General features: G+C 37.4%; 1 protein-coding gene across 1 annotated transcript in view; it reads right to left on the bottom strand.

Moving 5' to 3' along the window:
- The window catches only part of LOC145681450 (uncharacterized), a 53929-nt gene extending 41353 nt beyond the window's left edge, over nt 1-12576 (bottom strand). The window contains exon 1 of the mRNA XM_081753093.1: nt 12485-12576. The gene's annotated coding sequence lies outside the window, so the exon portion shown is untranslated. The remainder of the gene's footprint in view (nt 1-12484) is intronic.
- Between the last annotated feature and the right edge of the window lie 559 nt (nt 12577-13135).

Consider the following 13135-nt stretch of genomic DNA (forward strand, 5'->3'; position numbering starts at 1 on the left):
CAAACTGTAGTTTGATATATCTGCTTGAACATACTATAAACGCAGGTTGTTCTGGAAATCTGCTATATATTTTTGTTAAAAAAAAAAAAAAACTTTACACTTTAAGTCGCAGGTATGATATTAATCCATAGTGAAGCAAAAGTAGTCAATTGTACAAAAACTAAACTATCAAAGGAAAATATGTGAAGACATCGAGGGTAAATATCGTCCTGAAGAATGCTTAATCGTCAGTCCCATCATCATTCACCTTAGTCTGGGCATCTTCGACTTAATCCTCATACGATGCAGGGTCATGGAATGTGGTTGGGTCGTGCCTGCGAAACGCAAGGTACCACAAAACCGAAGCTACATGAGCACAGCAACCTGGCACCGGGCTTGCACTGAATACTATTCCAGGATATCAGCACCATCGTACTTTATCCACCGAGTGTAGGTGCGGGAATCCGTGTGGCGATACTGGATTTTAACACGAATGACATCATAGTCTTGCTGATTAAGAAAGGATTCATAGGCGCCTCCAGTGTTCACACCTCTCTAGTAGAGCTCTTCACTTGTTTGAGCTGGTATTCGCCGCGAGTTAGTTCACGCAGCATCTCTTCGGACAATACAGAAAAGTTCGGGAGATCTGCCGCATCAATCGGTCCCGACCTTTATTGTTTACCGTTGTTTGGAGCTCGTTTTCTTTGTGAAGAAGAGCCCGCATCTTTCATGCAATATACTCGTCGTGTGAGGTGTCAAGTATGAGTGGAGGCCGAACTGTATTGCAAAGGGCACAAACAATTCGAACACAGTCCCCAATAAATGAAATCTGGGTATTAGGCATAATGTGTTCCAGGGTCTTCCGTCTCTTCATTCTGGAATTGGCGGATTCGATAACTCATTTTATTTTTGTTAACCTACAAGACTGGTTGGCTTCCATTGTTGTATGGTGCTTCTGCGTCTTTGAAAAGAACCACGGCACTTGACTATGAAATTCGAGGTCCTCCAGTACTTGAAGTGAGTCGCTGAAACCCCGGTCTACGACGAATACATCGTCTTCTTTTAACCAGGCACACATCTCTTCAACATCAACACAGGGCATTTTGTCCGTAATCACTGCAACGGAATCAACACAGTACATACTCGTCACTGCCGACGACCATCATACGTCGCTTTTGCCTGAGCGGGAAGTACAATCAAATGTGAACTGTTTAGGCAGACAATGCATTTGTTGTGAGCAGAAGAGGCTATCTTCAGGGGAAATGTTATCGTTTTTCGGCTTTTTACATACTTCTGATTTGCTCCTGGAACAAATTCTGGATGCTGATCCGTGCCATTTATGAAACGTCGTTTGGTAAACAGTTTATTGTAACCTTCCGCTAGTTTGCCTGATCGCTGTTGAGGGTGGATCTGATGGTTGGTCATGGGTTGACGTTGAGGGCTGGCATAACGGTTTGTCTTTGGGGTTGCGGTACAGACTGATGGCCGAGGCTACAAGCTAGTCGGACGTTGTATTCTGTGCAGCAGTTTTAGTCGTTTTGGGTTTCTTTGGTATCTCCTTGTAACAGCGAAGGCACACGAATTCTTCCGTTCCACATCCCGCTGTATATGTTCTTGTAATATGTCCCCTTATTGTCGCGTTCTTCAAATGCTTACACTGCACTGTACACATTTCACTGTCTTCGATGGCTTCTTTTGAGGGCATTGTACCTAACAGTATTATACCCACACACTTTGTATGACAACGTTAATGCTAGTTCCAGTATCCACACTTTTACACTCAACACAAATTGTCTTCGAAGGGGGCCTTTTGTTGACTACTAGTCTATACAAAACAGAAATGAACAATTTAATTGCTATTTACACTATCCACACTATATAATTAACTCTAGCACACACTAGGCTATATTCTTATACAGCACACTGACATTATTCCTATCGTCCTTCTGACTCCTGGTTTGGACTAAGACTAACCGACCACAACAGCACCTAACTCTGTTCAACACTCTCTGTTATCTACCTCACGGGCACAAGTGAAGTAACATTTTTCACATCACAATATTCTTAACAACAGAAACTGCCCATTTGTCGAATGTGCCCTATTTGCGATATTTATACTACTACTTTGTGTGCTTATCAGAAAGAACGTCTCCCTCCTCCCAAACAGCACGAGCAGAAGAAAATATCAAAGCGGCGTTATGGGTGGATGGCGTCACGTAGAAGATGCCCAGAATAAGATGAATGATGGCTAGAATGACGATGCAGAAGACGACTAAGAATTCTTCCGGATGATATTTAACTCCGATGTCTTAACATATTTTCCTTTGATAGTTTGTTGTTTGCACAAACGATTTTTTATTGATTCACTGTGGATTAGTATCATACATGCGATTTAAAGTGCAAAGTTTTTTTTATATACATAGCGGAAACAATGAGTTTGTAGTATGTTCAAGTATATATATCAAACTACAGTTTGACATAGTTTTGATGTTGTTCTGACTGTCCGCTCTATTGTTAATACAACTCCGAAAACGAATATTGATGGCAAAATACAAGTTCAACGAACACGCTTTTTCCTAAACAAATTGCTCTCATAATGCAACAAATAAACCTGTGGTCTTGCAATTTGGTTATTTTATATATTTTTATCAGTGGTACAAAACATTATTATGGATTTTCCCGTCATGTTGCCGCATTCCACGCAAATTCGTTTATCTTCCACCCACCTCGACTTTTCGAAGGTTGGAGTCAGAGGTAACTTCCGGACGCTCTACAGGGACAACCGGAAATGATCTCAACATAATTTAAACGACTTTTCACGCGCAATATGGTGTAGATTACAGGAATCAACTTTCATAACAATCTATTGATAGGCAGAAAATGGCCCTTATCATGTCCCATCCTTTCTTGCGTACCCTGGCAACACGCTTGCCATGTGGTAAAGCAGGGCAGACTTTGTCTATCAGTACTTTTTCAATGATGTGATATTTATTCTTACATCACTATCTAGCTCAGTAGATCACTTGATAGCAGATGTGCACCCAGAAGCTTTTGTAGAGAGGGATCCAATCTTTAGAACGGTTGAACGGGTATTATTCTGCATCCGAAAATACGGTAGGTAATAATAAAATACTTTCACCTATATTTATAGAAAAAATGATAGAGCTAGATTGTTTTTTAGAAGAGATGAAGTACAGATGAAGTGTAAAATCAAATTTTCATGTTAGAAATACATCAATTATTACCTTATTTTTTAAAAAATATATAGTTTTATGGAGAAATTGTTCAAATGTATGTTGAGTTAGGAAGTTTTGGGGGGAAAACCGGACCCGGGGGACCCCTGTGGATACGCCTCTGCTTGGCAAACCGTACATAGAGATGCCCCCAGGCGGTTTTTAGGGCTCAGGTTGCGTAGGTGAGATTTTTGGAAGGAGAACATAATTTTCCACTGAAAATAGTACAATCAAACTGAAGAATGATAAATTTTGAGCATGAAAAAATAAATTTGGGAAGAGGATAGTACATTTTGCGATGAGAATAGTAAATATTTGGAAGAATTGTAAATTTTTGGGTGAAAATAATAAATTTGGGGGAAACTGTAAAGTATGGAGCAAGTATAGTAAATTTGTAGGAAAACTGTAAAGTTTGGAGTGATTATAGTAAATCTGGAGGAGAATTGTAAATTTTAGGGCAAGAATAGTAAATTTGGAGAAAGAAATGGTAAATTTTTAGGAGTAGGAAAATGGTTAATTTGAGTATTTTCTCCCAAGCCCTGGGGAGGATTTGGCATTCCTGGTTTTATCGTCCTTGGCACTGGGGTTAATGATTGGCATCGTTAGGAGTTGGAAATTTAAAAAAATTAAGTTGAAAAATACGTTGACCTAACGTCGTTTAAAGTATATGTTGGACCTCATACTTCCACATCACAATTATACTTCTTTCGTAGGAAATTACGTTGGCATTTGAATAAGTAGGCAAATCTTTGGTAAAGCGTGCGATTACAACGTAAGGCCAACGTCAATACTTATCTGGCCTACCATTCCCCACTGTTGGGCTTACCCTCTGTGTTCTTAGCGTAAGACTTCGTTGATATTGAACATTAAACATCCCAATTCAGCACCAAGACTATAGACCTACTAAAGTAATAGTGACAAGTCGTGAAACTTGACCTAGATTTACCAATTTCACCACCTAATAGAACACGAGGGTATTCCGCGGTCGTCAACTCCACACACACAATTTTGCCAGTGTCGTCTCTCCGGCTATATGGAGAACATTTCCAGAGGGCACAGTGATGTCGGATTGCCGCTAAGTTTCGTTTTGTTTATTTTTGTTGTTGTTCTTGTTTTATATTTTTATTATTATTATTGTTACTGTTTAATTCAAATATGGTATTTTTCGTGTTATAATTCTTTAAGTGCTGTTTTTCTGTCACTTTTTCGCCATGTCTTCTAAGTTTGGTAACGTTATTGGTGCACTTCTTTCACTTTTTCTCAAATGTGCGTTCGGATAGCAGCTCCACGAATCGTCCCGAATTCTTCCTATGCATCACACGTGAAGCAAATAAGTTCTATGATTCGTGTAGAGGCCAGGCTTCACGAGTCATCGCGGTTGCTATAGTTAAACTTGGATCCGAACCACTACTCAAGTTTGTATCCGAAGCGTCGAGAATCGAACCCAGGATCATGCTCATAGAAACTACACGTGCTAACTGTTCGATCATAAAGACCCATTAAGTATGCTTCGTAAGTACTTGTTGCATTTCATTGGTGTTGAAAGTTGTTATGCATTCAGTAGCTGAATTTCTATTCTATATTATTTCTCAAGGGAGCCTGGTGTAGGGAGTGACATCCAAGAAGTCTTAACAGAAATAAAGAGTTTTGTACGTATTTGTTAAATGAATGTTATGTAAGTTACACTTGAGCGAAACAGCTTCCAAGAGAAAGTGTTTCATAGGAGGAAAGATAAAGAGAAATAAAAGAGAATAATGATCGAAAGTGGTGGTTGTTGTGGTAAATAATTATATATCTTAGAATATTTAAGGCCTAAATTTGAGGATAAGTAGCGGTCGTTTGGCTGTGAGTGAGGAAATTGACGTTTAGGCAAATTGAGCTTGTAACCGTTTAGATGAAAGTTTATTTATTAGACTAGAGGTTCTCAATAGTCTTGTCGCGACGCACTGATGTGTCGCGCAGTCTCATAAAGTGTAGTAGTAATTGCATGATTTGGTCTAACTTTTAGCACCCCCTAGTGGCGCCGACGCCCCACCAAAATTTAGGTGTTGGGCCAAGATACCCCTGCCAAAATCTAGAGGGGGTAGTCCTAAGTACCCCTAGGTCATTGACCCCGGGCCAAAGGCATTGACCTTTGACCTATGACGTCACAAAATTTTTTGCTGACTCAGCGAGCCATACGTCCGGGCCTACTACTAGTGTGTCGTGAAATTTGGGAATTTAATAAGTCAATTAGTCAGAATCAAGACAAACTGTAACAGTCAGCGCCTCCAACAGCAGTAACAATGCTCATTACTATAAAGACTCGTTACTTTTTAGAAACTTATAGTTTCCCACTATTATCAGTGGCGTACACCACAAGAAGAGTTTCGGGATTTTAACCCTTTTGAGCAAGATATTATGGAATTTATATAATTTTAATATATCAAACAAGTGTGTCGCGATGTCCTAAGTGTACAGTAAAGTGTATGGCCTGTGAGAAAATGTTGAGAACCACTGTATTAGACTATCAATATTCAACATGGCAACAGGAGTCAGATACTTAGAAAAGTAGTCAGCTGTAGCCAAAATGGATACGATACAAAGAAAAGGAAGACATATTCTTATTGCTTTTGTTATTAAGGAACTGTCTGTACCAAAGAAATTTCGCCCATATTATTGTGTTATTATTATTACTTAATTGACTTGAAGTTTAGCGTTCCTCTCAGCACCGAGGCTATACGAGACATAAAACTAAATTTCAGCGTGGACTCCCAACTACATAAGCCCCACCGAGAATCGAACACGGAGTATTATTATTGCATTGTATGTTCTAGTAATAGTATTATCAGGACCAAATTAACCCATCTGAAGGCCCGGGGCTATAAAAAAATATGTGGCCCCTGCTGACTTCGCCTAATACTTTTCTGTTTAAGTACAATAGGAAAGTTAAGGGAATATGTGTAATATTTTTGGTTATATTTTATTTTATGATGATAATTCTATCTTTATGATTCTTTCTAAAATGAAAATGAAATGAAATCTTTGAGTTTTACGTCCCACGGTTATGCCGGTTAGGCTAAAGGAGACGGTGATGATGAGTAATGAATGAAATGGTGGAATGAAGAAAGTGGGAGGAAACGGGAGAACCCCGAGAAAACCCACGCACACGGTGTTTGTCCACCACAAAGTTGACTTGGCGGGGGCTGGGATCGAACACGGGACTCCAAGCACCAGAGGTGAACGCTCTACCACTGAGCCACCGCGGCCCCTATGATTCTTTCTAGATAGCCAGTTGAGATTTTGATCAGAGTAGAGATCCCTGTCCACCTGGAGGCCCGGAGCAACAGTGTCCATGGGCGCCCATCAGGGGGGCAGGGTGGGGCGCTAGCCTCCCCCTAAAGGAGATTGTACTTCAGAATATCGAAAACCCAATAGAATTTTTACAGCAAAATTTGAAACTATATTTAAAACGTCGCTTATACTTGCTCCCCCTTGGAAACCACAACATGGGCGCCCTTGACAGTCTCCCTAAACTGTCCCTTTAATCCGGCCCTGAGTATTATACAGCCTATTGCTATTGTTAAATTTGTTAAGAGTTGAGACTTTAAACAGACCTGTTGTGTTAGAGACATTTTCAGAACCTAAAAACAGGTACAATTGTAGTTTATTAACTCTTAACGCACCAAGCCTAAATCGTCAACGTTGTTTACCAAGCTGGAGTCTCCCAGGGTCCCCAAGTATTATTTTAATTTCTCAACTTATTTTTTTCACTTTTTTAACGAACGAATCATTGATCTAATTATGTAGCAGATATACAAAAAGGATCCAGGGCATATATAAAAATCGATAATTAATTGGTTCTTATAGTTGCAGCAGTATTACCAAATATCATCTTCTGGGATCCCTAGAGGACCCCGCTTGGTGTGTTAAGGGTTTTAAAGTTGAGTAGTAAGACCCGAGTACTGTTTAGTGTCACATATATTGTGAATTTAAAGGTAAAAGCGTTCGAGAAAAATATTATTTCGTTAACTGTCCGTTCATCGTCCTGTCTTGTCCAACTCTCAGTTTCTTCCATCTTAACTTTTGAGATATGTTGTATCATAATCAGACTGTTACATATTTCTAGTTATATATATATATATATATATAAAATTATCTATTTTACATTGTACAACTTCTCGACAGGAGACACGAAATAAAGCAGTATTTTCTCGAAACGGGACGAGATAGCTTTTTAAAATTCATCTCGTGCGCATTCCTAGCCCACTGAACATCAAAGTGTTGTCTCAAATCAGGAGCGCACTTACGGGGGTCTACAGGGTCTGGACTTCTCCCAAAAAACTTCCTAACTCAACATACACTCAATACACTCTCACAATGAAACTATACTTGTTTAACTGGGAAATGATTGATGTAGCATGAAAATTTAATCTTACATTTAGTCTGTACTCTTTCTCTTATAAAAACAGTCTAGTTCTATAATTTAAAAAAAAAATATATAGGTGGAAGTATTTTACAATTACTTATCATCTTTTCAAGTATAGGGTAATACCCGTTCAATACTTCACAGACGTAGTGGTTTGTAGTTTTGATTCCTCCAGATCATGGACTCCTCCCAACAAAAAGTTCTGGGTGCGTGCCTGTCTGAAATTGATTTTCTCGCAACGTCTGCATTAATTAGATGCTACGGCACCTTTAGTTTGCAGTGGAACCTGAATTACTGTAAATAAGTTCGATGCTCTCTTACCGGGAATACAACCCGGGTCCACGTGCACCAAAGTCACTCGAGCTAGCCACTAAAACAGCAAGGACAATAGATGCAACATTGTGCAAAGACGTCAATTTGAATTTTTTTTAAAAAAAATCTTAATGATATCGAAACAGTAATGTAATTTCTGTACTCTGAATATACTGATGAATGTTATTAACCTTTGCGGTGTTTTCATATTCAATGAGACTTAAGTGGCTGACACTGATTTCAAGTTGCTGACCTTCTGGAACTTGAATATTGCCCTTCGGAATTTTATAAGACTCCCTCATGTTCTTCAATGTCATTCCTTGACCTTAACATCCATATATACAATAGGTACGTAACAAATGGCGAAAGATAGTACAGCATAGTGCCTATAAAAGGTAATGATGTCTATGCAAAGAATTTATGTTTGGAGTCCGTGATAAATAAATCATTTTTCAAGAAGACAACTATGGAAACTTGCAATTTCGTAAAGTGTTTGGATTGTAACAAATAATTCCTATTGTTGATGGAATTTCAAGGTCTATGTAACATTTCAATTTTTGTAATGTAATCATATTACAAACTTGCATTTGCGAATGTTAAAACTAAATAGTAACTATAATCTGCTATATCATGACAGAAAGCAAAATCTAAGTTTTAGGAAATTCTTGACAGTTGTCCTTCTTCGGCCCAGGACCATTGCATCGATTTTTGGAACCAGTAATATAGGTGTAAATTCCAGCATAAATAAATGTCCAGCAATATCTAGCGTAAATAAATATTTAGTATCTACCTAGGTAGCATGACCCACCACCACCACCACCACCCACAGACGCGGGTTGGATCCGTCTCTGAGTAAAGTGTTGTTTTGATTCAGCCCTCAACCTCAGCACGTAATGTGTGCAATTGATCAAAGTATTTTGAATGTTCCGTCACGAGGTACGGACGCAGGAATTTATTCCCGAAGTTACCAAGTTCTTTTTTGGTCTAATTATGCTAATTTTCTTTAATGTTAAGAAATCTAATAGAAAATGGAGAAATTTCCCAGCGTTGAAAGCGAAATGTTATTTTCAGTTTTTGACACACGTGTTTCAGCTAGGACTTGTTATTTTAATAAATCACGGACTGGATACCTGGCCACTGTAGCATATCAGTAATAGCCTTACTGCCTTGTGTACTGAAACGTTCTTCTTATAACTTTTCACATTATTCTATAATTAAAAATAAAAAAAACACGCCCATCAGTGAATGTTATGAAAATTTAGGGCAGTGATGCAATGGTGTTCCTATCTACCTTGAAGGCGTCGAAACTAAGAAGAAACCAGTTTCCTGTTTTAAAAGGTACGTAATATTTTCCGACATTGAGTCACTTTAATTGACTAACAGTAAGTAGTGTTTAGTCTTACGGAAGCATTCAGTAAAGTAATTGTAAATGTAAATATCCCTCAAGACAGAGCAAAATGTGATACTTCCATACCCTTGTACTTCAAACCTTTAAAAAAAAATACCGGAAGCAATCAAATATATAGTTCCGAGGAAATTTCGTCATAGATTATGTAAACGCTTGGTACCTATGATGAAACGTAAATATTTTATTACAGTTTGATGTTCAAAACGACCTTTTCAACCTCGAGTCTATATTGGACAAATTAAATTTACTAGCTAATCCAAATTAATTAATTATTTACAATAATTCAATTGATTTACAACAAGTCAATTGACTACTTACACAAAGTCAATTGATTATTTATACATAATCAATTTGACTACCTATACTTATTCAATTGACTAGCTATACAAATTCAATTGACTACTTATATAGATTCAATTCACTAGCTGTATAAATTCAATTGACTAGCTATATAAATGCAATTAACTAGCTATATACAAATTCAATTGCCCTAGCTACCCAAATTTGGTTGACTACCTATATAAATTCAATTCATTAATTGTATAAATTCTATTGACTAGCTATACAAATGCAATTAACTAGCTATATAAATTGAATTTACTAGCTAACTTAAATTAACTGACTCGTTACACTAATTCAATTGACTATTTACACAAATTCAATTGACTAGCTATACAAATTCAATTTGACTACCTACACTTATTCAATTTACTAGCTATACACATTCAATTGACTACCTAGGTAAATTCAATTCATTAGCTGTATAAATTCAATTGACTAGCTATAAAAATGCAATTAACTAGCTATATGAATTCAATTACAGTAACTACACAAATTTAATCGACTAGATATCCAAATTCAATTGACTAGCTATACAAATTCAATTAAGTACCCACACAAATTAAAGTGAATTCCGAATGCATGCTCTCCGCCCATGAATCGAAGCCACAATGTTTGTGAGAGTTATTTGGGTCATGATTTTGGTCCAGGTCTTGCTCCTCAGACCCAGTGACCCGCAAGGAGCCGAAATAATATCAACTGTACAGAATTACTTTAGATTAATGTTATTCATACTCGAACTCAAAAATTCATGTGTTCCCCGATATGACATTATTACTCAATTGCCTTGCTCGCTGGTGTAGTGGTTTCAGGTTCGATTCGTGGTGAGAGAGCATAAAAATTTAATCTCACAATAGTTCACTTTCGTTACCTCTTCTTTAGCTTCGAGGGCATAATTATGGAATATTAAACTAAACATCAATTGATTTCACTATTTCTCAATTGAGTCGTCCGTTTTAAGAAGAGAATGATGACCAACAACATGGCAAAATGACTTTTTGTACTGCACATTATTCATTTCAGTGTCGTTCAACTTGCGACTGTCCGATTTCCGACCGAATCCTATTTTTGACTAAATGACCTTTGCATTTAGATGGCAATTTGTGTAAACGCTTGGCCACATTTGCGCTTATTTTATTTTCAAAGTTTGATCTTCCTAACTAGACGGGCTGGTAAAATAGCTTTTTAGCTTTTCAGCTTAAATTTCAACTCCCCTTTCCCTCTTTTGGAATAGGCATTTAGCCAAAACACAATAAAAACCCAGCACGAGATAGGTGATAACTATATTCAAAAGATTATTTCAATATATTTTTAGCCATTTTCCCGAGATGCAATCACGAAAAAGATGGTCTTTTTATTTTTATTTATACTGGCTGAACCTGCGTTCTCTACACAGCGCAGCATTCACATATGAGCATGGATCTTCTTGTCATTCCTCACAACATCTGTACATGTCTCTTTACAGACACAAGTGAGGGATGTCTTGATAAAAATCGGAAAGGGGTATCATAAAGGGGAGATTTTTTTTAATATCTCGCACCGTTTGCAAAATTTGAGCCTACATCCGATTGGAGTTTCTATTTCACGTATGATCAGTATTTTCTTTCTTCTTGGATGCAATACATAATAAGCAAATACATTACACACACAATTAACTATAATGTCAGTGACATATGGTGTTCATTGGGCAAAACAGTCCAAACAATAAAGATTCGTTTAAGTTTGGAGAAATAGTTACCCTTCGTTTTCATTATCGTTTGGCCATGAAACTAGGGATGCGCACGAGACAAGATTTGTGGCTGTCTCGTCTCGAAAATGTGCTGTAAAAGTGATGTCTCGACTCCAAAAACGTATATTTCTCTATTGGAAGAGCCGTGTCTCGACTCGAATTTTGTTAGGAAAATCCTGTCTCGACTCGTCTCGTACGCATCCCTACATGAAACAAATCCCGGAGAGATATACTAACCCTGTATTCAAATATGTGGTGTTCGAATGTACAACTCGTAGGATATGATGCTTTACTTTTTAAAATTTCAATACTTCCAGTGTATCCTTAAAAGATGTAATAAAGAAATAACGACCATTTTTTAAAGCATTCAATTAGAACTGAACAATCTCCACAAAATTTGCAATCGATCAGTGAAAATGGCATCTTTCTACAGCTCGTGATTTCCAAGATATCATTGTCAAAAAATTGGCCACAAACATAAAAACTTTTCTTGACCACAAAAATATAAACTTAGCATTTTAATATATATATATGTATATATTGTACTGTAATCTGATTGACTTATTGGTGCTTAGAGATTAAAGCCCTTGATCTCTTTCCAGCTCGAAGGCTTATTGAGAGATCTAGTGACTAAGGTTGGGTTTGAATCATTACTGGGATTTAGTCCCCTCCAGTTGGAATAGTGACTAGACTGCGCGCTTTTATTGTACGGGGGTTATGGGTTCCATTCCCACTGGGAGAGCATTGCACGGGGTTCAGATTCCATCTTAAACTGTACGTCCACATCTCGATACCCTTAATGCTAAAACGGGCGCTAAATTTCGATAGAGAACAACTAGTACTAGTCGGATTTGTATCAGGGCCAGTTGCGTCCACCAGGAACCGAACCCTGAACTACACCCATATAAGACATGACCGTTAGCCACTGTACCATAGAGAGGAATTCTACTATGTCCAAGATTTACTTGTATTATTACTCACTGCTTCTATACACAAAACTGCTAAATAATTCGAAATTTTTAAGGCTAACGGCTAACGCTTCAGAAAATAATAAAATTCGTATCCACATTACTTACTTAGCACTTCAGAATCCTCCAATAAGCTGAAGAGGTAAGAGAAATCTACTACTACGTGAACTACTTTGCTCTTTCAGTGACTATAAGTTACGAGTTGGTCATAAAAATGGTCATACATAACATGTGAAATCAAAGAGCCAATCGGCTCCTCCCCCTGGAGGGCCTTTCACTGGAACATAAGAAATAAAAAACTCTTGTTGCAGCACTTTCTCTTCACATGTAGCTTCCGTTCTTTTCTATAAGAGATCTTTCTAAGATGTTCTTGTCAAATCTATTAAACTATTATAATATTTATCTTTAATGAGCATGATAGACATCAGCTTCATGTGATGTGAAAAGAATCCTGGTTATGACATTTATTATGTCATCGTATAGTATTCTCAACTATACGTATTAGTACTTCACCAAAAGTTTTTTTTTTTTTTTAATCGTAAATATAAGTGTTTTGTATGATTCTTAATAGAATTTCCATTAACTATCCTCTCATGAATTTCTCCTACGTTTAAACTTGCAAATTATCTTACCTTATTTCCCAACTATAGTGAATGTAAAAGGAGAATACTGTTTTTTTTTTTTTCTGTACATGTAACCTTGTAATTTACTTTAATTTCCACGTGTAACTTAATGAAACAGCTTCTGGGGACTTGGCGA

Source organism: Thermobia domestica, chromosome 3 (assembly GCF_964235325.1).
Source record: "Thermobia domestica chromosome 3, izTheDome1.hap1.1, whole genome shotgun sequence".
Classification (NCBI taxonomy): domain Eukaryota; kingdom Metazoa; phylum Arthropoda; class Insecta; order Zygentoma; family Lepismatidae; genus Thermobia; species Thermobia domestica.